Raw genomic sequence first — 16866 nt, forward strand, 5'->3', positions numbered from 1 at the left:
TTTTTCAGTGCTCCAGAATCCGAGGTCGTATCGATCAAACTTTGAATTTGCATTGACGTTGTGGACTACGACCACACCAGGTTGAAAGCACCCGATCTCGTTCGATCTCGGAAGTTAAGCAACCTCGGGCTTGGTCAGTACTTGGATGGGTGACCGCCTAGGAATACCAAGTGTTGTAGTCCCTTTTTTGTTTTTTCAGTGCTCCAGAATCCGAGGTCGTATCGATCAAACTTTGAATTTGCATTGACGTTGTGGACTACGACCACACCAGGTTGAAAGCACCCGATCTCGTTCGATCTCGGAAGTTAAGCAACCTCGGGCTTGGTCAGTACTTGGATGGGTGACCGCCTAGGAATACCAAGTGTTGTAGTCACTTTTTTGTTTTTTCAGTGCTCCAGAATCCGAGGTCGTATCGATCAAACTTTGAATTTGCATTGACGTTGTGGACTACGACCACACCAGGTTGAAAGCACCCGATCTCGTTCGATCTCGGAAGTTAAGCAGCCTCGGGCTTGGTCAGTACTTGGATGGGTGACCGCCTAGGAATACCAAGTGTTGTAGTCCCTTTTTTGTTTTTTTAGTGCTCCACAATCCGAGGTCGTATCGCTCAAAGTTTGAATTTGCATTGACGTTGTGGACTACGACCACACCAGGTTGAAAGCACCCGATCTCGTTCGATCTCGGAAGTTAAGCAACCTCGGGCTTGGTCAGTACTTGGATGGGTGACCGCCTAGGAATACCAAGTGTTGTAGTCACTTTTTTGTTTTGTTTTTAGTGCTCCACAATCCGAGGTCGTATCGCCCAAGGTTTGAATTTGCAGAGACATTGTGGACTACGACCACACCAGGTTGAAAGCACCCGATCTCGTTCGATCTCGGAAGTTAAGCAACCTCGGGCTTGGTCAGTACTTGGATGGGTGACCGCCTAGGAATACCAAGTGTTGTAGTCACTTTTTTATTTTGTTTTTAGTGCTTCACAATCCGAGGGCGTATCGCTCAAAGTTTGAATTTGGAGGGACGTTCTGGACTACGACCACACCAGGTTGAAAGCACCCGATCTCGTTTGATCTCGGAAGTTAAGCAACCTCGGGCTTGGTCAGTACTTGGATGGGTGACCGCCTAGGAAAACCAAGTGTTGTAGTCTCGTTTTTTTAGTGCATGAGAAACCGAGGTCGCTTCGATCAAAGTTTGAATTTGCAAGGAGGTCGTGGACTACGACCACACCAGGTTGAAAGCACCCGATCTCGTTCGATCTCGGAAGTTATGCAACCTCGGGCTTGGTCAGTACTTGGATGGGTGACCGCCTAGGAATACCAAGTGTTGTAGTCCCTTTTTTGTTTTTTCAGTGCTCCACAATCCGAGGTCGTATCGATCAAACTTTGAATTTGCATTGACGTTGTGGACTACGACCACACCAGGTTGAAAGCACCCGATCTCGTTCGATCTCGGAAGTTAAGCAACCTCGGGCTTGGTCAGTACTTGGATGGGTGACCGCCTAGGAATACCAAGTGTTGTAGTCACTTTTTTGTTTTTTCAGTGCTCCAGAATCCGAGGTCGTATCGATCAAACTTTGAATTTGCATTGACGTTGTGGACTACGACCACACCAGGTTGAAAGCACCCGATCTCGTTCGATCTCGGAAGTTAAGCAGCCTCGGGCTTGGTCAGTACTTGGATGGGTGACCGCCTAGGAATACCAAGTGTTGTAGTCCCTTTTTTGTTTTTTTTTGGTGCTCCACAATCCGAGGTCGTATCGCTCAAAGTTTGAATTTGCATTGACGTTGTGGACTACGACCACACCAGGTTGAAAGCACCCGATCTCGTTCGATCTCGGAAGTTAAGCAACCTCGGGCTTGGTCAGTACTTGGATGGGTGACCGCCTAGGAATACCAAGTGTTGTAGTCACTTTTTTGTTTTGTTTTTAGTGCTCCACAATCCGAGGTCGTATCGCCCAAGGTTTGAATTTGCAGAGACATTGTGGACTACGACCACACCAGGTTGAAAGCACCCGATCTCGTTCGATCTCGGAAGTTAAGCAACCTCGGGCTTGGTCAGTACTTGGATGGGTGACCGCCTAGGAATACCAAGTGTTGTAGTCACTTTTTTATTTTGTTTTTAGTGCTTCACAATCCGAGGGCGTATCGCTCAAAGTTTGAATTTGGAGGGACGTTCTGGACTACGACCACACCAGGTTGAAAGCACCCGATCTCGTTTGATCTCGGAAGTTAAGCAACCTCGGGCTTGGTCAGTACTTGGATGGGTGACCGCCTAGGAAAACCAAGTGTTGTAGTCTCGTTTTTTTAGTGCATGAGAAACCGAGGTCGCTTCGATCAAAGTTTGAATTTGCAAGGAGGTCGTGGACTACGACCACACCAGGTTGAAAGCACCCGATCTCGTTCGATCTCGGAAGTTATGCAACCTCGGGCTTGGTCAGTACTTGGATGGGTGACCGCCTAGGAATACCAAGTGTTGTAGTCCCTTTTTTGTTTTTTTAGTGCTCCACAATCCGAGGTCGTATCGATCAAACTTTGAATTTGCATTGACGTTGTGGACTACGACCACACCAGGTTGAAAACACCCGATCTCGTTCGATCTCGGAAGTTAAGCAACCTCGGGCTTGGTCAGTACTTGGATGGGTGACCGCCTAGGAATACCAAGTGTTGTAGTCACTTTTTTGTTTTTTTAGTGCTCCACAATCCGAGGTCGTATCGCTCAAAGTTTGAATTTGCATTGACGTTGTGGACTACGACCACACCAGGTTGAAAGCACCCGATCTCGTTCGATCTCGGAAGTTAAGCAGCCTCGGGCTTGGTCAGTACTTGGATGGGTGACCGCCTAGGAATACCAAGTGTTGTAGTCACTTTTTTGTTTTTTTAGTGCTCCACAATCCGAGGTCGTATCGCTCAAAGTTTGAATTTGCATTGACGTTGTGGACTACGACCACACCAGGTTGAAAGCACCCGATCTCGTTCGATCTCGGAAGTTAAGCAGCCTCGGGCTTGGTCAGTACTTGGATGGGTGACCGCCTAGGAATACCAAGTGTTGTAGTCGCTTTTTTGTTTTGTTTTTAGTGCTCCACAATCCCAGGTCGTATCGCTCAAAGTTTGAATTTGCATTGAAGTTGTGGACTACGACCACACCAGGTTGAAAGCACCCGATCTCGTTCGATCTCGGAAGTTAAGCAACCTCGGGCTTGGTCAGTACTCGGATGGGTGACCGCCTAGGAATACCAAGTGTTGTAGTCTCGTTTTTTTAGTGCATGAGAAACCGAGGTCGTATCGCTCAAAGTTTGAATTTGCAAGGAGGTTGTGGACTACGACCACACCAGGTTGAAAGCACCCGATCTCGTTCGATCTCGGAAGTTAAGCAACCTCGGGCTTGGTCAGTACTTGGATGGGTGACCGCCTAGGAATACCAAGTGTTGTAGTCACTTTTTTGTTTTTTTAGTGCTCCACAATCCGAGGTCGTATCGCCCAAAGTTTGAATTTGCATTGACGTTGTGGACTACGACCACACCAGGTTGAAAGCACCCGATCTCGTTCGATCTCGGAAGTTAAGCAACCTCGGGCTTGGTCAGTACTTGGATGGGTGACCGCCTAGGAATACCAAGTGTTGTAGTCCCTTTTTTGTTTTTTCAGTGCTCCAGAATCCGAGGTCGTATCGATCAAACTTTGAATTTGCATTGACGTTGTGGACTACGACCACACCAGGTTGAAAGCACCCGATCTCGTTCGATCTCGGAAGTTAAGCAACCTCGGGCTTGGTCAGTACTTGGATGGGTGACCGCCTAGGAATACCAAGTGTTGTAGTCACTTTTTTGTTTTTTCAGTGCTCCAGAATCCGAGGTCGTATCGATCAAACTTTGAATTTGCATTGACGTTGTGGACTACGACCACACCAGGTTGAAAGCACCCGATCTCGTTCGATCTCGGAAGTTAAGCAACCTCGGGCTTGGTCAGTACTTGGATGGGTGACCGCCTAGGAATACCAAGTGTTGTAGTCACTTTTTTGTTTTTTCAGTGCTCCAGAATCCGAGGTCGTATCGATCAAACTTTGAATTTGCATTGACGTTGTGGACTACGACCACACCAGGTTGAAAGCACCCGATCTCGTTCGATCTCGGAAGTTAAGCAGCCTCGGGCTTGGTCAGTACTTGGATGGGTGACCGCCTAGGAATACCAAGTGTTGTAGTCACTTTTTTGTTTTTTTAGTGCTCCACAATCCGAGGTCGTATCGCTCAAAGTTTGAATTTGCATTGACGTTGTGGACTACGACCACACCAGGTTGAAAGCACCCGATCTCGTTCGATCTCGGAAGTTAAGCAACCTCGGGCTTGGTCAGTACTTGGATGGGTGACCGCCTAGGAATACCAAGTGTTGTAGTCACTTTTTTGTTATGTTTTTAGTGCTCCACAATCCGAGGTCGTATCGCCCAAGGTTTGAATTTGCAGAGACATTGTGGACTACGACCACACCAGGTTGAAAGCACCCGATCTCGTTCGATCTCGGAAGTTAAGCAACCTCGGGCTTGGTCAGTACTTGGATGGGTGACCGCCTAGGAATACCAAGTGTTGTAGTCACTTTTTTATTTTGTTTTTAGTGCTTCACAATCCGAGGGCGTATCGCTCAAAGTTTGAATTTGGAGGGACGTTCTGGACTACGACCACACCAGGTTGAAAGCACCCGATCTCGTTCGATCTCGGAAGTTAAGCAACCTCGGGCTTGGTCAGTACTTGGATGGGTGACCGCCTAGGAATACCAAGTGTTGTAGTCACTTTTTTGTTTTGTTTCTAGTGCTCCACAATCCGAGGTCGTATCGCCCAAAGTTTGAATTTGCAGAGACATTGTGGACTACGACCACACCAGGTTGAAAGCACCCGATCTCGTTCGATCTCGGAAGTTAAGCAACCTCGGGCTTGGTCAGTACTTGGATGGGTGACCGCCTAGGAATACCAAGTGTTGTAGTCACTTTTTTGTTTTATTTTTTGTGCTCCACAATCCGAGGTCGTGTCGCTCAAACTTTGAATTTGCATTGACGTTGTGGACTACGACCACACCAGGTTGAAAGCACCCGATCTCGTTCGATCTCGGAAGTTAAGCAACCTCGGGCTTGGTCAGTACTTGGATGGGTGACCGCCTAGGAAAACCAAGTGTTGTAGTCTCGTTTTTTTAGTGCATGAGAAACCGAGGTCGCTTCGATCAAAGTTTGAATTTGCAAGGAGGTCGTGGACTACGACCACACCAGGTTGAAAGCACCCGATCTCGTTCGATCTCGGAAGTTATGCAACCTCGGGCTTGGTCAGTACTTGGATGGGTGACCGCCTAGGAATACCAAGTGTTGTAGTCCCTTTTTTGTTTTTTCAGTGCTCCACAATCCGAGGTCGTATCGATCAAACTTTGAATTTGCATTGACGTTGTGGACTACGACCACACCAGGTTGAAAACACCCGATCTCGTTCGATCTCGGAAGTTAAGCAACCTCGGGCTTGGTCAGTACTTGGATGGGTGACCGCCTAGGAATACCAAGTGTTGTAGTCACTTTTTTGTTTTTTTAGTGCTCCACAATCCGAGGTCGTATCGCTCAAAGTTTGAATTTGCATTGACGTTGTGGACTACGACCACACCAGGTTGAAAGCACCCGATCTCGTTCGATCTCGGAAGTTAAGCAACCTCGGGCTTGGTCAGTACTTGGATGGGTGACCGCCTAGGAATACCAAGTGTTGTAGTCACTTTTTTGTTTTGTTTTTAGTGCTTCACAATCCGAGGGCGTATCGCTCAAAGTTTGAATTTGCATTGACGTTGTGGACTACGACCACAGCAGGTTGAAAGCACCCGATCTCGTTCGATCTCGGAAGTTAAGCAGCCTCGGGCTTGGTCAGTACTTGGATGGGTGACCGCCTAGGAATACCAAGTGTTGTAGTCGCTTTTTTGTTTTGTTTTTAGTGCTCCACAATCCCAGGTCGTATCGCTCAAAGTTTGAATTTGCATTGAAGTTGTGGACTACGACCACACCAGGTTGAAAGCACCCGATCTCGTTCGATCTCGGAAGTTAAGCAACCTCGGGCTTGGTCAGTACTCGGATGGGTGACCGCCTAGGAATACCAAGTGTTGTAGTCTCGTTTTTTTAGTGCATGAGAAACCGAGGTCGTATCGCTCAAAGTTTGAATTTGCAAGGAGGTTGTGGACTACGACCACACCAGGTTGAAAGCACCCGATCTCGTTCGATCTCGGAAGTTAAGCAACCTCGGGCTTGGTCAGTACTTGGATGGGTGACCGCCTAGGAATACCAAGTGTTGTAGTCACTTTTTTGTTTTTTTAGTGCTCCACAATCCGAGGTCGTATCGCCCAAAGTTTGAATTTGCATTGACGTTGTGGACTACGACCACACCAGGTTGAAAGCACCCGATCTCGTTCGATCTCGGAAGTTAAGCAACCTCGGGCTTGGTCAGTACTTGGATGGGTGACCGCCTAGGAATACCAAGTGTTGTAGTCCCTTTTTTGTTTTTTCAGTGCTCCAGAATCCGAGGTCGTATCGATCAAACTTTGAATTTGCATTGACGTTGTGGACTACGACCACACCAGGTTGAAAGCACCCGATCTCGTTCGATCTCGGAAGTTAAGCAACCTCGGGCTTGGTCAGTACTTGGATGGGTGACCGCCTAGGAATACCAAGTGTTGTAGTCACTTTTTTGTTTTTTCAGTGCTCCAGAATCCGAGGTCGTATCGATCAAACTTTGAATTTGCATTGACGTTGTGGACTACGACCACACCAGGTTGAAAGCACCCGATCTCGTTCGATCTCGGAAGTTAAGCAACCTCGGGCTTGGTCAGTACTTGGATGGGAGACCGCCTAGGAATACCAAGTGTTGTAGTCCCTTTTTTGTTTTTTTAGTGCTCCACAATCCGAGGTCGTATCGCTCAAAGTTTGAATTTGCATTGACGTTGTGGACTACGACCACACCAGGTTGAAAGCACCCGATCTCGTTCGATCTCGGAAGTTAAGCAACCTCGGGCTTGGTCAGTACTTGGATGGGTGACCGCCTAGGAATACCAAGTGTTGTAGTCACTTTTTTGTTTTGTTTTTAGTGCTCCACAATCCGAGGTCGTATCGCCCAAGGTTTGAATTTGCAGAGACATTGTGGACTACGACCACACCAGGTTGAAAGCACCCGATCTCGTTCGATCTCGGAAGTTAAGCAACCTCGGGCTTGGTCAGTACTTGGATGGGTGACCGCCTAGGAATACCAAGTGTTGTAGTCACTTTTTTATTTTGTTTTTAGTGCTTCACAATCCGAGGGCATATCGCTCAAAGTTTGAATTTGGAGGGACCTTCTGGACTACGACCACACCAGGTTGAAAGCACCCGATCTCGTTCGATCTCGGAAGTTAAGCAACCTCGGGCTTGGTCAGTACTTGGATGGGTGACCGCCTAGGAATACGAAGTGTTGTAGTCACTTTTTTGTTTTGTTTTTAGTGCTCCACAATCCGAGGTCGTATCGCCCAAAGTTTGAATTTGCAGAGACATTGTGGACTACGACCACACCAGGTTGAAAGCACCCGATCTCGTTCGATCTCGGAAGTTAAGCAACCTCGGGCTTGGTCAGTACTTGGATGGGAGACCGCCTAGGAATACCAAGTGTTGTAGTCCCTTTTTTGTTTTTTTAGTGCTCCACAATCCGAGGTCGTATCGCTCAAAGTTTGAATTTGCATTGACGTTGTGGACTACGACCACACCAGGTTGAAAGCACCCGATCTCGTTCGATCTCGGAAGTTAAGCAACCTCGGGCTTGGTCAGTACTTGGATGGGTGACCGCCTAGGAATACCAAGTGTTGTAGTCACTTTTTTGTTTTGTTTTTAGTGCTCCACAATCCGAGGTCGTATCGCCCAAGGTTTGAATTTGCAGAGACATTGTGGACTACGACCACACCAGGTTGAAAGCACCCGATCTCGTTCGATCTCGGAAGTTAAGCAACCTCGGGCTTGGTCAGTACTTGGATGGGTGACCGCCTAGGAATACCAAGTGTTGTAGTCACTTTTTTATTTTGTTTTTAGTGCTTCACAATCCGAGGGCATATCGCTCAAAGTTTGAATTTGGAGGGACCTTCTGGACTACGACCACACCAGGTTGAAAGCACCCGATCTCGTTCGATCTCGGAAGTTAAGCAACCTCGGGCTTGGTCAGTACTTGGATGGGTGACCGCCTAGGAATACGAAGTGTTGTAGTCACTTTTTTGTTTTGTTTTTAGTGCTCCACAATCCGAGGTCGTATCGCCCAAAGTTTGAATTTGCAGAGACATTGTGGACTACGACCACACCAGGTTGAAAGCACCCGATCTCGTTCGATCTCGGAAGTTAAGCAACCTCGGGCTTGGTCAGTACTTGGATGGGTGACCGCCTAGGAATACCAAGTGTTGTAGTCTCGTTTTTTTAGTGCATGAGAAACCGAGGTCGCTTCGATCAAAGTTTGAATTTGCAAGGAAGTTGTGGACTACGACCACACCAGGTTGAAAGCACCCGATCTCGTTCGATCTCGGAAGTTATGCAACCTCGGGCTTGGTCAGTACTTGGATGGGTGACCGCCTAGGAATACCAAGTGTTGTAGTCCCTTTTTTGTTTTTTCAGTGCTCCAGAATCCGAGGTCGTATCGATCAAACTTTGAATTTGCATTGACGTTGTGGACTACGACCACACCAGGTTGAAAGCACCCGATCTCGTTCGATCTCGGAAGTTAAGCAACCTCGGGCTTGGTCAGTACTTGGATGGGTGACCGCCTAGGAATACCAAGTGTTGTAGTCACTTTTTTGTTTTGTTTTTAGTGCTTCACAATCCGAGGGCGTATCGCTCAAAGTTTGAATTTGCATTGACGTTGTGGACTACGACCACAGCAGGTTGAAAGCACCCGATCTCGTTCGATCTCGGAAGTTAAGCAGCCTCGGGCTTGGTCAGTACTTGGATGGGTGACCGCCTAGGAATACCAAGTGTTGTAGTCGCTTTTTTGTTTTGTTTTTAGTGCTCCACAATCCGAGGTCGTATCGCTCAAAGTTTGAATTTGCATTGACGTTGTGGACTACGACCACACCAGGTTGAAAGCACCCGATCTCGTTCGATCTCGGAAGTTAAGCAGCCTCGGGCTTGGTCAGTACTTGGATGGGTGACCGCCTAGGAATACCAAGTGTTGTAGTCGCATTTTTGTTTTGTTTTTAGTGCTCCACAATCCCAGGTCGTATCGCTCAAAGTTTGAATTTGCATTGAAGTTGTGGACTACGACCACACCAGGTTGAAAGCACCCGATCTCGTTCGATCTCGGAAGTTAAGCAACCTCGGGCTTGGTCAGTACTTGGATGGGTGACCGCCTAGGAATACCAAGTGTTGTAGTCACTTTTTTGTTTTATTTTTAGTGCTCCACAATCCGAGGTCGTATCGCTCAAACTTTGAATTTGCATTGACGTTGTGGACTACGACCACACCAGGTTGAAAGCACCCGATCTCGTTCGATCTCGGAAGTTAAGCAACCTCGGGCTTGGTCAGTACTTGGATGGGTGACCGCCTAGGAAAACCAAGTGTTGTAGTCTCGTTTTTTTAGTGCATGAGAAACCGAGGTCGCTTCGATCAAAGTTTGAATTTGCAAGGAGGTTGTGGACTACGACCACACCAGGTTGAAAGCACCCGATCTCGTTCGATCTCGGAAGTTATGCAACCTCGGGCTTGGTCAGTACTTGGATGGGTGACCGCCTAGGAATACCAAGTGTTGTAGTCCCTTTTTTGTTTTTTCAGTGCTCCAGAATCCGAGGTCGTATCGCTCAAAGTTTGAATTTGTATTGACGTTGTGGACTACGACCACACCAGGTTGAAAGCACCCGATCTCGTTCGATCTCGGAAGTTAAGCAACCTCGGGCTTGGTCAGTACTTGGATGGGTGACCGCCTAGGAATACCAAGTGTTGTAGTCACTTTTTTGTTTTTTTATAGCTCCACAATCCGAGGTCGTATCGCTCAAAGTTTGAATTTGTATTGACGTTGTGGACTACGACCACACCAGGTTGAAAGCACCCGATCTCGTTCGATCTCGGAAGTTAAGCAACCTCGGGCTTGGTCAGTACTTGGATGGGTGACCGCCTAGGAATACCAAGTGTTGTAGTCACTTTTTTGTTTTGTTTTTAGTGCTTCACAATCCGAGGGCGTATCGCTCAAAGTTTGAATTTGCATTGACGTTGTGGACTACGACCACAGCAGGTTGAAAGCACCCGATCTCGTTCGATCTCGGAAGTTAAGCAGCCTCGGGCTTGGTCAGTACTTGGATGGGTGACCGCCTAGGAATACCAAGTGTTGTAGTCGCTTTTTTGTTTTGTTTTTAGTGCTCCACAATCCGAGGTCGTATCGCTCAAAGTTTGAATTTGCATTGACGTTGTGGACTACGACCACACCAGGTTGAAAGCACCCGATCTCGTTCGATCTCGGAAGTTAAGCAGCCTCGGGCTTGGTCAGTACTTGGATGGGTGACCGCCTAGGAATACCAAGTGTTGTAGTCGCATTTTTGTTTTGTTTTTAGTGCTCCACAATCCCAGGTCGTATCGCTCAAAGTTTGAATTTGCATTGAAGTTGTGGACTACGACCACACCAGGTTGAAAGCGCCCGATCTCGTTCGATCTCGGAAGTTAAGCAACCTCGGGCTTGGTCAGTACTCGGATGGGTGACCGCCTAGGAATACCAAGTGTTGTAGTCTCGTTTTTTTAGTGCATGAGAAACCGAGGTCGTATCGCTCAAAGTTTGAATTTGCAAGGAGGTTGTGGACTACGACCACACCAGGTTGAAAGCACCCGATCTCGTTCGATCTCGGAAGTTAAGCAACCTCGGGCTTGGTCAGTACTTGGATGGGTGACCGCCTAGGAATACCAAGTGTTGTAGTCACTTTTTTGTTTTTTTAGCGCTCCACAATCCGAGGTCGTATCGCCCAAAGTTTGAATTTGCATTGACGTTGTGGACTACGACCACAGCAGGTTGAAAGCACCCGATCTCGTTCGATCTCGGAAGTTAAGCAACCTCGGGCTTGGTCAGTACTTGGATGGGTGACCGCCTAGGAATACCAAGTGTTGTAGTCCCTTTTTTGTTTTTTCACTGCTCCAGAATCCGAGGTCGTATCGCTCAAAGTTTGAATTTGCATTGACGTTGTGGACTACGACCACACCAGGTTGAAAGCACCCGATCTCGTTCGATCTCGGAAGTTAAGCAACCTCGGGCTTGGTCAGTACTTGGATGGGTGACCGCCTAGGAATACCAAGTGTTGTAGTCACTTTTTTGTTTTTTCAGTGCTCCAGAATCCGAGGTCGTATCGATCAACTTTGAATTTGCATTGACGTTGTGGACTACGACCACAGCAGGTTGAAAGCACCCGATCTCGTTCGATCTCGGAAGTTAAGCAACCTCGGGCTTGGTCAGTACTTGGATGGGTGACCGCCTAGGAATACCAAGTGTTGTAGTCCCTTTTTTGTTTTTTTAGTGCTCCACAATCCGAGGTCGTATCGCTCAAAGTTTGAATTTGCATTGACGTTGTGGACTACGACCACACCAGGTTGAAAGCACCCGATCTCGTTCGATCTCGGAAGTTAAGCAACCTCGGGCTTGGTCAGTACTTGGATGGGTGACCGCCTAGGAATACCAAGTGTTGTAGTCACTTTTTTGTTTTGTTTTTAGTGCTCCACAATCCGAGGTCGTATCGCCCAAGGTTTGAATTTGCAGAGACATTGTGGACTACGACCACACCAGGTTGAAAGCACCCGATCTCGTTCGATCTCGGAAGTTAAGCAACCTCGGGCTTGGTCAGTACTTGGATGGGTGACCGCCTAGGAATACCAAGTCTTGTAGTCACTTTTTTATTTTGTTTTTAGTGCTTCACAATCCGAGGGCGTATCGCTCAAAGTTTGAATTTGGAGGGACGTTCTGGACTACGACCACACCAGGTTGAAAGCACCCGATCTCGTTCGATCTCGGAAGTTAAGCAACCTCGGGCTTGGTCAGTACTTGGATGGGTGACCGCCTAGGAATACCAAGTGTTGTAGTCACTTTTTTGTTTTGTTTTTAGTGCTCCACAATCCGAGGTCGTATCGCCCAAAGTTTGAATTTGCAGAGACATTGTGGACTACGACCACACCAGGTTGAAAGCACCCGATCTCGTTCGATCTCGGAAGTTAAGCAACCTCGGGCTTGGTCAGTACTTGGATGGGTGACCGCCTAGGAATACCAAGTGTTGTAGTCACTTTTTTGTTTTGTTTTTAGTGCTCCACAATCCGAGGTCGTATCGCTCAAAGTTTGAATTTGCATTGACGTTGTGGACTACGACCACACCAGGTTGAAAGCACCCGATCTCGTTCGATCTCGGAAGTTAAGCAACCTCGGGCTTGGTCAGTACTTGGATGGGTGACCGCCTAGGAATACCAAGTGTTGTAGTCTCGTTTTTTTAGTGCATGAGAAACCGAGGTCGCTTCGATCAAAGTTTGAATTTGCAAGGAGGTTGTGGACTACGACCACACCAGGTTGAAAGCACCCGATCTCGTTCGATCTCGGAAGTTATGCAACCTCGGGCTTGGTCAGTACTTGGATGGGTGACCGCCTAGGAATACCAAGTGTTGTAGTCACTTTTTTGTTTTTTTAGTGCTCCACAATCCGAGGTCGTATCGCTCAAAGTTTGAATTTGCATTGACGTTGTGGACTACGACCACACCAGGTTGAAAGCACCCGATCTCGTTCGATCTCGGAAGTTAAGCAACCTCGGGCTTGGTCAGTACTTGGATGGGTGACCGCCTAGGAATACCAAGTGTTGTAGTCTCGTTTTTTCAGTGCATGAGAAACCGAGGTCGCTTCGATCAAAGTTTGAATTTGCAGAGAAGTTGTGGACTACGACCACACCAGGTTGAAACCACCCGATCTCGTTCGATCTCGGAAGTTAAGCAACCTCGGGCTTGGTCAGTACTTGGATGGGTGACCGCCTGGGAATACCAAGTGTTGTAGCCACTTTTTTGTTTTGTTTTTAGTGCTCCACAATCCGAGGTCGTATCGCTCAAAGTTTGAATTTGCAGAGACGTTGTGGACTACGACCACACCAGGTTGAAAGCACCCGATCTCGTTCGATCTCGGAAGTTAAGCAACCTCGGGCTTGGTCAGTACTTGGATGGGTGACCGCCTAGGAATACCAAGTGTTGTAGTCACTTTTTTGTTATGTTTTTAGTGCTCCACAATCCGAGGTCGTATCGCCCAAGGTTTGAATTTGCAGAGACATTGTGGACTACGACCACACCAGGTTGAAAACACCCGATCTCGTTCGATCTCGGAAGTTAAGCAACCTCGGGCTTGGTCAGTACTTGGATGGGTGACCGCCTAGGAATACCAAGTGTTGTAGTCACTTTTTTGTTTTTTTAGTGCTCCACAATCCGAGGTCGTATCGCTCAAAGTTTGAATTTGCATTGACGTTGTGGACTACGACCACACCAGGTTGAAAGCACCCGATCTCGTTCGATCTCGGAAGTTAAGCAGCCTCGGGCTTGGTCAGTACTTGGATGGGTGACCGCCTAGGAATACCAAGTGTTGTAGTCACTTTTTTGTTTTTTTAGTGCTCCACAATCCGAGGTCGTATCGCTCAAAGTTTGAATTTGCATTGACGTTGTGGACTACGACCACACCAGGTTGAAAGCACCCGATCTCGTTCGATCTCGGAAGTTAAGCAGCCTCGGGCTTGGTCAGTACTTGGATGGGTGACCGCCTAGGAATACCAAGTGTTGTAGTCGCTTTTTTGTTTTGTTTTTAGTGCTCCACAATCCCAGGTCGTATCGCTCAAAGTTTGAATTTGCATTGAAGTTGTGGACTACGACCACACCAGGTTGAAAGCACCCGATCTCGTTCGATCTCGGAAGTTAAGCAACCTCGGGCTTGGTCAGTACTCGGATGGGTGACCGCCTAGGAATACCAAGTGTTGTAGTCTCGTTTTTTTAGTGCATGAGAAACCGAGGTCGTATCGCTCAAAGTTTGAATTTGCAAGGAGGTTGTGGACTACGACCACACCAGGTTGAAAGCACCCGATCTCGTTCGATCTCGGAAGTTAAGCAACCTCGGGCTTGGTCAGTACTTGGATGGGTGACCGCCTAGGAATACCAAGTGTTGTAGTCACTTTTTTGTTTTTTTAGTGCTCCACAATCCGAGGTCGTATCGCCCAAAGTTTGAATTTGCATTGACGTTGTGGACTACGACCACACCAGGTTGAAAGCACCCGATCTCGTTCGATCTCGGAAGTTAAGCAACCTCGGGCTTGGTCAGTACTTGGATGGGTGACCGCCTAGGAATACCAAGTGTTGTAGTCCCTTTTTTGTTTTTTCAGTGCTCCAGAATCCGAGGTCGTATCGATCAAACTTTGAATTTGCATTGACGTTGTGGACTACGACCACACCAGGTTGAAAGCACCCGATCTCGTTCGATCTCGGAAGTTAAGCAACCTCGGGCTTGGTCAGTACTTGGATGGGTGACCGCCTAGGAATACCAAGTGTTGTAGTCACTTTTTTGTTTTTTCAGTGCTCCAGAATCCGAGGTCGTATCGATCAAACTTTGAATTTGCATTGACGTTGTGGACTACGACCACACCAGGTTGAAAGCACCCGATCTCGTTCGATCTCGGAAGTTAAGCAACCTCGGGCTTGGTCAGTACTTGGATGGGTGACCGCCTAGGAATACCAAGTGTTGTAGTCACTTTTTTGTTTTTTCAGTGCTCCAGAATCCGAGGTCGTATCGATCAAACTTTGAATTTGCATTGACGTTGTGGACTACGACCACACCAGGTTGGAAGCACCCGATCTCGTTCGATCTCGGAAGTTAAGCAGCCTCGGGCTTGGTCAGTACTTGGATGGGTGACCGCCTAGGAATACCAAGTGTTGTAGTCACTTTTTTGTTTTTTTAGTGCTCCACAATCCGAGGTCGTATCGCTCAAAGTTTGAATTTGCATTGACGTTGTGGACTACGACCACACCAGGTTGAAAGCACCCGATCTCGTTCGATCTCGGAAGTTAAGCAACCTCGGGCTTGGTCAGTACTTGGATGGGTGACCGCCTAGGAATACCAAGTGTTGTAGTCACTTTTTTGTTATGTTTTTAGTGCTCCACAATCCGAGGTCGTATCGCCCAAGGTTTGAATTTGCAGAGACATTGTGGACTACGACCACACCAGGTTGAAAGCACCCGATCTCGTTCGATCTCGGAAGTTAAGCAACCTCGGGCTTGGTCAGTACTTGGATGGGTGACCGCCTAGGAATACCAAGTGTTGTAGTCACTTTTTTATTTTGTTTTTAGTGCTTCACAATCCGAGGGCGTATCGCTCAAAGTTTGAATTTGGAGGGACGTTCTGGACTACGACCACACCAGGTTGAAAGCACCCGATCTCGTTCGATCTCGGAAGTTAAGCAACCTCGGGCTTGGTCAGTACTTGGATGGGTGACCGCCTAGGAATACCAAGTGTTGTAGTCACTTTTTTGTTTTGTTTCTAGTGCTCCACAATCCGAGGTCGTATCGCCCAAAGTTTGAATTTGCAGAGACATTGTGGACTACGACCACACCAGGTTGAAAGCACCCGATCTCGTTCGATCTCGGAAGTTAAGCAACCTCGGGCTTGGTCAGTACTTGGATGGGTGACCGCCTAGGAATACCAAGTGTTGTAGTCACTTTTTTGTTTTATTTTTTGTGCTCCACAATCCGAGGTCGTGTCGCTCAAACTTTGAATTTGCATTGACGTTGTGGACTACGACCACACCAGGTTGAAAGCACCCGATCTCGTTCGATCTCGGAAGTTAAGCAACCTCGGGCTTGGTCAGTACTTGGATGGGTGACCGCCTAGGAAAACCAAGTGTTGTAGTCTCGTTTTTTTAGTGCATGAGAAACCGAGGTCGCTTCGATCAAAGTTTGAATTTGCAAGGAGGTCGTGGACTACGACCACACCAGGTTGAAAGCACCCGATCTCGTTCGATCTCGGAAGTTATGCAACCTCGGGCTTGGTCAGTACTTGGATGGGTGACCGCCTAGGAATACCAAGTGTTGTAGTCCCTTTTTTGTTTTTTCAGTGCTCCACAATCCGAGGTCGTATCGATCAAACTTTGAATTTGCATTGACGTTGTGGACTACGACCACACCAGGTTGAAAACACCCGATCTCGTTCGATCTCGGAAGTTAAGCAACCTCGGGCTTGGTCAGTACTTGGATGGGTGACCGCCTAGGAATACCAAGTGTTGTAGTCACTTTTTTGTTTTTTTAGTGCTCCACAATCCGAGGTCGTATCGCTCAAAGTTTGAATTTGCATTGACGTTGTGGACTACGACCACACCAGGTTGAAAGCACCCGATCTCGTTCGATCTCGGAAGTTAAGCAACCTCGGGCTTGGTCAGTACTTGGATGGGTGACCGCCTAGGAATACCAAGTGTTGTAGTCACTTTTTTGTTTTGTTTTTAGTGCTTCACAATCCGAGGGCGTATCGCTCAAAGTTTGAATTTGCATTGACGTTGTAGACTACGACCACAGCAGGTTGAAAGCACCCGATCTCGTTCGATCTCGGAAGTTAAGCAGCCTCGGGCTTGGTCAGTACTTGGATGGGTGACCGCCTAGGAATACCAAGTGTTGTAGTCGCTTTTTTGTTTTGTTTTTAGTGCTCCACAATCCCAGGTCGTATCGCTCAAAGTTTGAATTTGCATTGAAGTTGTGGACTACGACCACACCAGGTTGAAAGCACCCGATCTCGTTCGATCTCGGAAGTTAAGCAACCTCGGGCTTGGTCAGTACTCGGATGGGTGACCGCCTAGGAATACCAAGTGTTGTAGTCTCGTTTTTTTAGTGCATGAGAAACCGAG

General features: G+C 47.6%; 88 non-coding genes across 88 annotated transcripts; all 88 read left to right on the forward strand.

The window, feature by feature from the left end:
- Nucleotides 1-63: 63 nt before the first annotated feature.
- Nucleotides 64-182, forward strand: LOC145210501 (5S ribosomal RNA). Its single transcript, XR_013855962.1, has one exon. It is a non-coding gene; the product is annotated as a 5S ribosomal RNA (ribosomal RNA).
- Nucleotides 183-254: 72 nt separating this feature from the next.
- Nucleotides 255-373, forward strand: LOC145210982 (5S ribosomal RNA). Its single transcript, XR_013856305.1, has one exon. It is a non-coding gene; the product is annotated as a 5S ribosomal RNA (ribosomal RNA).
- Nucleotides 374-445: 72 nt separating this feature from the next.
- LOC145209709 (5S ribosomal RNA) lies at nt 446-564 on the forward strand. The gene has a single exon (XR_013855222.1). It is a non-coding gene; the product is annotated as a 5S ribosomal RNA (ribosomal RNA).
- A 72-nt stretch (nt 565-636) lies between these two features.
- LOC145210983 (5S ribosomal RNA) lies at nt 637-755 on the forward strand. Its single transcript, XR_013856306.1, has one exon. It is a non-coding gene; the product is annotated as a 5S ribosomal RNA (ribosomal RNA).
- A 75-nt stretch (nt 756-830) lies between these two features.
- On the forward strand, nt 831-949 carry LOC145210984 (5S ribosomal RNA). The gene has a single exon (XR_013856307.1). It is a non-coding gene; the product is annotated as a 5S ribosomal RNA (ribosomal RNA).
- A 75-nt stretch (nt 950-1024) lies between these two features.
- On the forward strand, nt 1025-1143 carry LOC145209715 (5S ribosomal RNA). Its single transcript, XR_013855228.1, has one exon. It is a non-coding gene; the product is annotated as a 5S ribosomal RNA (ribosomal RNA).
- A 66-nt stretch (nt 1144-1209) lies between these two features.
- Nucleotides 1210-1328, forward strand: LOC145210075 (5S ribosomal RNA). Its single transcript, XR_013855562.1, has one exon. It is a non-coding gene; the product is annotated as a 5S ribosomal RNA (ribosomal RNA).
- A 72-nt stretch (nt 1329-1400) lies between these two features.
- Nucleotides 1401-1519, forward strand: LOC145210985 (5S ribosomal RNA). Its single transcript, XR_013856308.1, has one exon. It is a non-coding gene; the product is annotated as a 5S ribosomal RNA (ribosomal RNA).
- Nucleotides 1520-1591: 72 nt separating this feature from the next.
- On the forward strand, nt 1592-1710 carry LOC145209711 (5S ribosomal RNA). Its single transcript, XR_013855224.1, has one exon. It is a non-coding gene; the product is annotated as a 5S ribosomal RNA (ribosomal RNA).
- Nucleotides 1711-1784: 74 nt separating this feature from the next.
- Nucleotides 1785-1903, forward strand: LOC145210986 (5S ribosomal RNA). The gene has a single exon (XR_013856309.1). It is a non-coding gene; the product is annotated as a 5S ribosomal RNA (ribosomal RNA).
- Nucleotides 1904-1978: 75 nt separating this feature from the next.
- LOC145210987 (5S ribosomal RNA) lies at nt 1979-2097 on the forward strand. Its single transcript, XR_013856310.1, has one exon. It is a non-coding gene; the product is annotated as a 5S ribosomal RNA (ribosomal RNA).
- Nucleotides 2098-2172: 75 nt separating this feature from the next.
- LOC145209716 (5S ribosomal RNA) lies at nt 2173-2291 on the forward strand. The gene has a single exon (XR_013855229.1). It is a non-coding gene; the product is annotated as a 5S ribosomal RNA (ribosomal RNA).
- A 66-nt stretch (nt 2292-2357) lies between these two features.
- On the forward strand, nt 2358-2476 carry LOC145210076 (5S ribosomal RNA). The gene has a single exon (XR_013855563.1). It is a non-coding gene; the product is annotated as a 5S ribosomal RNA (ribosomal RNA).
- A 72-nt stretch (nt 2477-2548) lies between these two features.
- LOC145209699 (5S ribosomal RNA) lies at nt 2549-2667 on the forward strand. The gene has a single exon (XR_013855213.1). It is a non-coding gene; the product is annotated as a 5S ribosomal RNA (ribosomal RNA).
- Nucleotides 2668-2739: 72 nt separating this feature from the next.
- Nucleotides 2740-2858, forward strand: LOC145209765 (5S ribosomal RNA). Its single transcript, XR_013855274.1, has one exon. It is a non-coding gene; the product is annotated as a 5S ribosomal RNA (ribosomal RNA).
- Nucleotides 2859-2930: 72 nt separating this feature from the next.
- On the forward strand, nt 2931-3049 carry LOC145209908 (5S ribosomal RNA). Its single transcript, XR_013855408.1, has one exon. It is a non-coding gene; the product is annotated as a 5S ribosomal RNA (ribosomal RNA).
- Nucleotides 3050-3124: 75 nt separating this feature from the next.
- On the forward strand, nt 3125-3243 carry LOC145209685 (5S ribosomal RNA). Its single transcript, XR_013855200.1, has one exon. It is a non-coding gene; the product is annotated as a 5S ribosomal RNA (ribosomal RNA).
- Nucleotides 3244-3309: 66 nt separating this feature from the next.
- On the forward strand, nt 3310-3428 carry LOC145210989 (5S ribosomal RNA). Its single transcript, XR_013856312.1, has one exon. It is a non-coding gene; the product is annotated as a 5S ribosomal RNA (ribosomal RNA).
- A 72-nt stretch (nt 3429-3500) lies between these two features.
- LOC145210619 (5S ribosomal RNA) lies at nt 3501-3619 on the forward strand. The gene has a single exon (XR_013856073.1). It is a non-coding gene; the product is annotated as a 5S ribosomal RNA (ribosomal RNA).
- Nucleotides 3620-3691: 72 nt separating this feature from the next.
- On the forward strand, nt 3692-3810 carry LOC145210990 (5S ribosomal RNA). The gene has a single exon (XR_013856313.1). It is a non-coding gene; the product is annotated as a 5S ribosomal RNA (ribosomal RNA).
- Nucleotides 3811-3882: 72 nt separating this feature from the next.
- LOC145210991 (5S ribosomal RNA) lies at nt 3883-4001 on the forward strand. Its single transcript, XR_013856314.1, has one exon. It is a non-coding gene; the product is annotated as a 5S ribosomal RNA (ribosomal RNA).
- Nucleotides 4002-4073: 72 nt separating this feature from the next.
- Nucleotides 4074-4192, forward strand: LOC145209766 (5S ribosomal RNA). Its single transcript, XR_013855275.1, has one exon. It is a non-coding gene; the product is annotated as a 5S ribosomal RNA (ribosomal RNA).
- Nucleotides 4193-4264: 72 nt separating this feature from the next.
- LOC145210992 (5S ribosomal RNA) lies at nt 4265-4383 on the forward strand. The gene has a single exon (XR_013856315.1). It is a non-coding gene; the product is annotated as a 5S ribosomal RNA (ribosomal RNA).
- A 75-nt stretch (nt 4384-4458) lies between these two features.
- LOC145210993 (5S ribosomal RNA) lies at nt 4459-4577 on the forward strand. The gene has a single exon (XR_013856316.1). It is a non-coding gene; the product is annotated as a 5S ribosomal RNA (ribosomal RNA).
- A 75-nt stretch (nt 4578-4652) lies between these two features.
- Nucleotides 4653-4771, forward strand: LOC145210994 (5S ribosomal RNA). Its single transcript, XR_013856317.1, has one exon. It is a non-coding gene; the product is annotated as a 5S ribosomal RNA (ribosomal RNA).
- Nucleotides 4772-4846: 75 nt separating this feature from the next.
- Nucleotides 4847-4965, forward strand: LOC145210996 (5S ribosomal RNA). Its single transcript, XR_013856318.1, has one exon. It is a non-coding gene; the product is annotated as a 5S ribosomal RNA (ribosomal RNA).
- A 75-nt stretch (nt 4966-5040) lies between these two features.
- Nucleotides 5041-5159, forward strand: LOC145210963 (5S ribosomal RNA). The gene has a single exon (XR_013856287.1). It is a non-coding gene; the product is annotated as a 5S ribosomal RNA (ribosomal RNA).
- A 66-nt stretch (nt 5160-5225) lies between these two features.
- Nucleotides 5226-5344, forward strand: LOC145210077 (5S ribosomal RNA). The gene has a single exon (XR_013855564.1). It is a non-coding gene; the product is annotated as a 5S ribosomal RNA (ribosomal RNA).
- A 72-nt stretch (nt 5345-5416) lies between these two features.
- Nucleotides 5417-5535, forward strand: LOC145209700 (5S ribosomal RNA). The gene has a single exon (XR_013855214.1). It is a non-coding gene; the product is annotated as a 5S ribosomal RNA (ribosomal RNA).
- A 72-nt stretch (nt 5536-5607) lies between these two features.
- LOC145210997 (5S ribosomal RNA) lies at nt 5608-5726 on the forward strand. Its single transcript, XR_013856319.1, has one exon. It is a non-coding gene; the product is annotated as a 5S ribosomal RNA (ribosomal RNA).
- A 75-nt stretch (nt 5727-5801) lies between these two features.
- Nucleotides 5802-5920, forward strand: LOC145210521 (5S ribosomal RNA). Its single transcript, XR_013855982.1, has one exon. It is a non-coding gene; the product is annotated as a 5S ribosomal RNA (ribosomal RNA).
- A 75-nt stretch (nt 5921-5995) lies between these two features.
- On the forward strand, nt 5996-6114 carry LOC145209688 (5S ribosomal RNA). The gene has a single exon (XR_013855202.1). It is a non-coding gene; the product is annotated as a 5S ribosomal RNA (ribosomal RNA).
- A 66-nt stretch (nt 6115-6180) lies between these two features.
- LOC145210998 (5S ribosomal RNA) lies at nt 6181-6299 on the forward strand. The gene has a single exon (XR_013856320.1). It is a non-coding gene; the product is annotated as a 5S ribosomal RNA (ribosomal RNA).
- Nucleotides 6300-6371: 72 nt separating this feature from the next.
- Nucleotides 6372-6490, forward strand: LOC145210738 (5S ribosomal RNA). Its single transcript, XR_013856184.1, has one exon. It is a non-coding gene; the product is annotated as a 5S ribosomal RNA (ribosomal RNA).
- Nucleotides 6491-6562: 72 nt separating this feature from the next.
- On the forward strand, nt 6563-6681 carry LOC145210999 (5S ribosomal RNA). Its single transcript, XR_013856321.1, has one exon. It is a non-coding gene; the product is annotated as a 5S ribosomal RNA (ribosomal RNA).
- A 72-nt stretch (nt 6682-6753) lies between these two features.
- On the forward strand, nt 6754-6872 carry LOC145210959 (5S ribosomal RNA). The gene has a single exon (XR_013856283.1). It is a non-coding gene; the product is annotated as a 5S ribosomal RNA (ribosomal RNA).
- Nucleotides 6873-6944: 72 nt separating this feature from the next.
- Nucleotides 6945-7063, forward strand: LOC145211001 (5S ribosomal RNA). Its single transcript, XR_013856323.1, has one exon. It is a non-coding gene; the product is annotated as a 5S ribosomal RNA (ribosomal RNA).
- A 75-nt stretch (nt 7064-7138) lies between these two features.
- LOC145211002 (5S ribosomal RNA) lies at nt 7139-7257 on the forward strand. The gene has a single exon (XR_013856324.1). It is a non-coding gene; the product is annotated as a 5S ribosomal RNA (ribosomal RNA).
- Nucleotides 7258-7332: 75 nt separating this feature from the next.
- On the forward strand, nt 7333-7451 carry LOC145210245 (5S ribosomal RNA). The gene has a single exon (XR_013855722.1). It is a non-coding gene; the product is annotated as a 5S ribosomal RNA (ribosomal RNA).
- A 75-nt stretch (nt 7452-7526) lies between these two features.
- On the forward strand, nt 7527-7645 carry LOC145210960 (5S ribosomal RNA). Its single transcript, XR_013856284.1, has one exon. It is a non-coding gene; the product is annotated as a 5S ribosomal RNA (ribosomal RNA).
- Nucleotides 7646-7717: 72 nt separating this feature from the next.
- Nucleotides 7718-7836, forward strand: LOC145211003 (5S ribosomal RNA). Its single transcript, XR_013856325.1, has one exon. It is a non-coding gene; the product is annotated as a 5S ribosomal RNA (ribosomal RNA).
- Nucleotides 7837-7911: 75 nt separating this feature from the next.
- Nucleotides 7912-8030, forward strand: LOC145211004 (5S ribosomal RNA). The gene has a single exon (XR_013856326.1). It is a non-coding gene; the product is annotated as a 5S ribosomal RNA (ribosomal RNA).
- A 75-nt stretch (nt 8031-8105) lies between these two features.
- LOC145210247 (5S ribosomal RNA) lies at nt 8106-8224 on the forward strand. The gene has a single exon (XR_013855724.1). It is a non-coding gene; the product is annotated as a 5S ribosomal RNA (ribosomal RNA).
- Nucleotides 8225-8299: 75 nt separating this feature from the next.
- On the forward strand, nt 8300-8418 carry LOC145211061 (5S ribosomal RNA). Its single transcript, XR_013856378.1, has one exon. It is a non-coding gene; the product is annotated as a 5S ribosomal RNA (ribosomal RNA).
- Nucleotides 8419-8484: 66 nt separating this feature from the next.
- On the forward strand, nt 8485-8603 carry LOC145210078 (5S ribosomal RNA). The gene has a single exon (XR_013855565.1). It is a non-coding gene; the product is annotated as a 5S ribosomal RNA (ribosomal RNA).
- Nucleotides 8604-8675: 72 nt separating this feature from the next.
- On the forward strand, nt 8676-8794 carry LOC145211005 (5S ribosomal RNA). The gene has a single exon (XR_013856327.1). It is a non-coding gene; the product is annotated as a 5S ribosomal RNA (ribosomal RNA).
- A 75-nt stretch (nt 8795-8869) lies between these two features.
- Nucleotides 8870-8988, forward strand: LOC145210522 (5S ribosomal RNA). The gene has a single exon (XR_013855983.1). It is a non-coding gene; the product is annotated as a 5S ribosomal RNA (ribosomal RNA).
- A 75-nt stretch (nt 8989-9063) lies between these two features.
- On the forward strand, nt 9064-9182 carry LOC145209909 (5S ribosomal RNA). Its single transcript, XR_013855409.1, has one exon. It is a non-coding gene; the product is annotated as a 5S ribosomal RNA (ribosomal RNA).
- A 75-nt stretch (nt 9183-9257) lies between these two features.
- Nucleotides 9258-9376, forward strand: LOC145211006 (5S ribosomal RNA). The gene has a single exon (XR_013856328.1). It is a non-coding gene; the product is annotated as a 5S ribosomal RNA (ribosomal RNA).
- Nucleotides 9377-9451: 75 nt separating this feature from the next.
- LOC145210964 (5S ribosomal RNA) lies at nt 9452-9570 on the forward strand. The gene has a single exon (XR_013856288.1). It is a non-coding gene; the product is annotated as a 5S ribosomal RNA (ribosomal RNA).
- Nucleotides 9571-9636: 66 nt separating this feature from the next.
- LOC145210079 (5S ribosomal RNA) lies at nt 9637-9755 on the forward strand. The gene has a single exon (XR_013855566.1). It is a non-coding gene; the product is annotated as a 5S ribosomal RNA (ribosomal RNA).
- Nucleotides 9756-9827: 72 nt separating this feature from the next.
- LOC145211007 (5S ribosomal RNA) lies at nt 9828-9946 on the forward strand. The gene has a single exon (XR_013856329.1). It is a non-coding gene; the product is annotated as a 5S ribosomal RNA (ribosomal RNA).
- Nucleotides 9947-10018: 72 nt separating this feature from the next.
- LOC145211008 (5S ribosomal RNA) lies at nt 10019-10137 on the forward strand. The gene has a single exon (XR_013856330.1). It is a non-coding gene; the product is annotated as a 5S ribosomal RNA (ribosomal RNA).
- Nucleotides 10138-10212: 75 nt separating this feature from the next.
- Nucleotides 10213-10331, forward strand: LOC145210523 (5S ribosomal RNA). The gene has a single exon (XR_013855984.1). It is a non-coding gene; the product is annotated as a 5S ribosomal RNA (ribosomal RNA).
- Nucleotides 10332-10406: 75 nt separating this feature from the next.
- On the forward strand, nt 10407-10525 carry LOC145209910 (5S ribosomal RNA). Its single transcript, XR_013855410.1, has one exon. It is a non-coding gene; the product is annotated as a 5S ribosomal RNA (ribosomal RNA).
- A 75-nt stretch (nt 10526-10600) lies between these two features.
- Nucleotides 10601-10719, forward strand: LOC145209886 (5S ribosomal RNA). Its single transcript, XR_013855387.1, has one exon. It is a non-coding gene; the product is annotated as a 5S ribosomal RNA (ribosomal RNA).
- A 66-nt stretch (nt 10720-10785) lies between these two features.
- On the forward strand, nt 10786-10904 carry LOC145211009 (5S ribosomal RNA). Its single transcript, XR_013856331.1, has one exon. It is a non-coding gene; the product is annotated as a 5S ribosomal RNA (ribosomal RNA).
- A 72-nt stretch (nt 10905-10976) lies between these two features.
- LOC145210124 (5S ribosomal RNA) lies at nt 10977-11095 on the forward strand. The gene has a single exon (XR_013855608.1). It is a non-coding gene; the product is annotated as a 5S ribosomal RNA (ribosomal RNA).
- Nucleotides 11096-11167: 72 nt separating this feature from the next.
- Nucleotides 11168-11286, forward strand: LOC145211010 (5S ribosomal RNA). The gene has a single exon (XR_013856332.1). It is a non-coding gene; the product is annotated as a 5S ribosomal RNA (ribosomal RNA).
- Nucleotides 11287-11357: 71 nt separating this feature from the next.
- LOC145210125 (5S ribosomal RNA) lies at nt 11358-11476 on the forward strand. The gene has a single exon (XR_013855609.1). It is a non-coding gene; the product is annotated as a 5S ribosomal RNA (ribosomal RNA).
- Nucleotides 11477-11548: 72 nt separating this feature from the next.
- Nucleotides 11549-11667, forward strand: LOC145211013 (5S ribosomal RNA). Its single transcript, XR_013856334.1, has one exon. It is a non-coding gene; the product is annotated as a 5S ribosomal RNA (ribosomal RNA).
- Nucleotides 11668-11742: 75 nt separating this feature from the next.
- LOC145210269 (5S ribosomal RNA) lies at nt 11743-11861 on the forward strand. The gene has a single exon (XR_013855744.1). It is a non-coding gene; the product is annotated as a 5S ribosomal RNA (ribosomal RNA).
- Nucleotides 11862-11936: 75 nt separating this feature from the next.
- Nucleotides 11937-12055, forward strand: LOC145211014 (5S ribosomal RNA). Its single transcript, XR_013856335.1, has one exon. It is a non-coding gene; the product is annotated as a 5S ribosomal RNA (ribosomal RNA).
- A 75-nt stretch (nt 12056-12130) lies between these two features.
- On the forward strand, nt 12131-12249 carry LOC145211015 (5S ribosomal RNA). The gene has a single exon (XR_013856336.1). It is a non-coding gene; the product is annotated as a 5S ribosomal RNA (ribosomal RNA).
- A 75-nt stretch (nt 12250-12324) lies between these two features.
- On the forward strand, nt 12325-12443 carry LOC145211072 (5S ribosomal RNA). The gene has a single exon (XR_013856389.1). It is a non-coding gene; the product is annotated as a 5S ribosomal RNA (ribosomal RNA).
- A 66-nt stretch (nt 12444-12509) lies between these two features.
- LOC145210254 (5S ribosomal RNA) lies at nt 12510-12628 on the forward strand. The gene has a single exon (XR_013855730.1). It is a non-coding gene; the product is annotated as a 5S ribosomal RNA (ribosomal RNA).
- Nucleotides 12629-12700: 72 nt separating this feature from the next.
- Nucleotides 12701-12819, forward strand: LOC145211084 (5S ribosomal RNA). Its single transcript, XR_013856400.1, has one exon. It is a non-coding gene; the product is annotated as a 5S ribosomal RNA (ribosomal RNA).
- Nucleotides 12820-12885: 66 nt separating this feature from the next.
- On the forward strand, nt 12886-13004 carry LOC145209952 (5S ribosomal RNA). The gene has a single exon (XR_013855448.1). It is a non-coding gene; the product is annotated as a 5S ribosomal RNA (ribosomal RNA).
- Nucleotides 13005-13079: 75 nt separating this feature from the next.
- Nucleotides 13080-13198, forward strand: LOC145211016 (5S ribosomal RNA). Its single transcript, XR_013856337.1, has one exon. It is a non-coding gene; the product is annotated as a 5S ribosomal RNA (ribosomal RNA).
- A 75-nt stretch (nt 13199-13273) lies between these two features.
- LOC145209701 (5S ribosomal RNA) lies at nt 13274-13392 on the forward strand. The gene has a single exon (XR_013855215.1). It is a non-coding gene; the product is annotated as a 5S ribosomal RNA (ribosomal RNA).
- Nucleotides 13393-13464: 72 nt separating this feature from the next.
- LOC145209768 (5S ribosomal RNA) lies at nt 13465-13583 on the forward strand. The gene has a single exon (XR_013855276.1). It is a non-coding gene; the product is annotated as a 5S ribosomal RNA (ribosomal RNA).
- A 72-nt stretch (nt 13584-13655) lies between these two features.
- On the forward strand, nt 13656-13774 carry LOC145209913 (5S ribosomal RNA). Its single transcript, XR_013855411.1, has one exon. It is a non-coding gene; the product is annotated as a 5S ribosomal RNA (ribosomal RNA).
- A 75-nt stretch (nt 13775-13849) lies between these two features.
- LOC145209689 (5S ribosomal RNA) lies at nt 13850-13968 on the forward strand. The gene has a single exon (XR_013855203.1). It is a non-coding gene; the product is annotated as a 5S ribosomal RNA (ribosomal RNA).
- Nucleotides 13969-14034: 66 nt separating this feature from the next.
- On the forward strand, nt 14035-14153 carry LOC145211017 (5S ribosomal RNA). The gene has a single exon (XR_013856338.1). It is a non-coding gene; the product is annotated as a 5S ribosomal RNA (ribosomal RNA).
- Nucleotides 14154-14225: 72 nt separating this feature from the next.
- On the forward strand, nt 14226-14344 carry LOC145210855 (5S ribosomal RNA). Its single transcript, XR_013856249.1, has one exon. It is a non-coding gene; the product is annotated as a 5S ribosomal RNA (ribosomal RNA).
- Nucleotides 14345-14416: 72 nt separating this feature from the next.
- On the forward strand, nt 14417-14535 carry LOC145211018 (5S ribosomal RNA). Its single transcript, XR_013856339.1, has one exon. It is a non-coding gene; the product is annotated as a 5S ribosomal RNA (ribosomal RNA).
- A 72-nt stretch (nt 14536-14607) lies between these two features.
- Nucleotides 14608-14726, forward strand: LOC145211019 (5S ribosomal RNA). Its single transcript, XR_013856340.1, has one exon. It is a non-coding gene; the product is annotated as a 5S ribosomal RNA (ribosomal RNA).
- Nucleotides 14727-14798: 72 nt separating this feature from the next.
- On the forward strand, nt 14799-14917 carry LOC145209807 (5S ribosomal RNA). Its single transcript, XR_013855313.1, has one exon. It is a non-coding gene; the product is annotated as a 5S ribosomal RNA (ribosomal RNA).
- A 72-nt stretch (nt 14918-14989) lies between these two features.
- Nucleotides 14990-15108, forward strand: LOC145211020 (5S ribosomal RNA). Its single transcript, XR_013856341.1, has one exon. It is a non-coding gene; the product is annotated as a 5S ribosomal RNA (ribosomal RNA).
- A 75-nt stretch (nt 15109-15183) lies between these two features.
- Nucleotides 15184-15302, forward strand: LOC145211021 (5S ribosomal RNA). The gene has a single exon (XR_013856342.1). It is a non-coding gene; the product is annotated as a 5S ribosomal RNA (ribosomal RNA).
- Nucleotides 15303-15377: 75 nt separating this feature from the next.
- On the forward strand, nt 15378-15496 carry LOC145211022 (5S ribosomal RNA). Its single transcript, XR_013856343.1, has one exon. It is a non-coding gene; the product is annotated as a 5S ribosomal RNA (ribosomal RNA).
- Nucleotides 15497-15571: 75 nt separating this feature from the next.
- LOC145211024 (5S ribosomal RNA) lies at nt 15572-15690 on the forward strand. Its single transcript, XR_013856345.1, has one exon. It is a non-coding gene; the product is annotated as a 5S ribosomal RNA (ribosomal RNA).
- Nucleotides 15691-15765: 75 nt separating this feature from the next.
- Nucleotides 15766-15884, forward strand: LOC145210966 (5S ribosomal RNA). Its single transcript, XR_013856290.1, has one exon. It is a non-coding gene; the product is annotated as a 5S ribosomal RNA (ribosomal RNA).
- A 66-nt stretch (nt 15885-15950) lies between these two features.
- On the forward strand, nt 15951-16069 carry LOC145210081 (5S ribosomal RNA). The gene has a single exon (XR_013855568.1). It is a non-coding gene; the product is annotated as a 5S ribosomal RNA (ribosomal RNA).
- A 72-nt stretch (nt 16070-16141) lies between these two features.
- On the forward strand, nt 16142-16260 carry LOC145209703 (5S ribosomal RNA). The gene has a single exon (XR_013855216.1). It is a non-coding gene; the product is annotated as a 5S ribosomal RNA (ribosomal RNA).
- A 72-nt stretch (nt 16261-16332) lies between these two features.
- On the forward strand, nt 16333-16451 carry LOC145211025 (5S ribosomal RNA). The gene has a single exon (XR_013856346.1). It is a non-coding gene; the product is annotated as a 5S ribosomal RNA (ribosomal RNA).
- Nucleotides 16452-16526: 75 nt separating this feature from the next.
- LOC145210524 (5S ribosomal RNA) lies at nt 16527-16645 on the forward strand. The gene has a single exon (XR_013855985.1). It is a non-coding gene; the product is annotated as a 5S ribosomal RNA (ribosomal RNA).
- A 75-nt stretch (nt 16646-16720) lies between these two features.
- Nucleotides 16721-16839, forward strand: LOC145209690 (5S ribosomal RNA). Its single transcript, XR_013855204.1, has one exon. It is a non-coding gene; the product is annotated as a 5S ribosomal RNA (ribosomal RNA).
- Nucleotides 16840-16866: the final 27 nt, after the last annotated feature.

This window comes from Phallusia mammillata, chromosome 1 (genome assembly GCF_965637545.1).
Source record: "Phallusia mammillata chromosome 1, kaPhaMamm4.hap1.1, whole genome shotgun sequence".
Lineage (NCBI taxonomy): Eukaryota > Metazoa > Chordata > Ascidiacea > Phlebobranchia > Ascidiidae > Phallusia > Phallusia mammillata.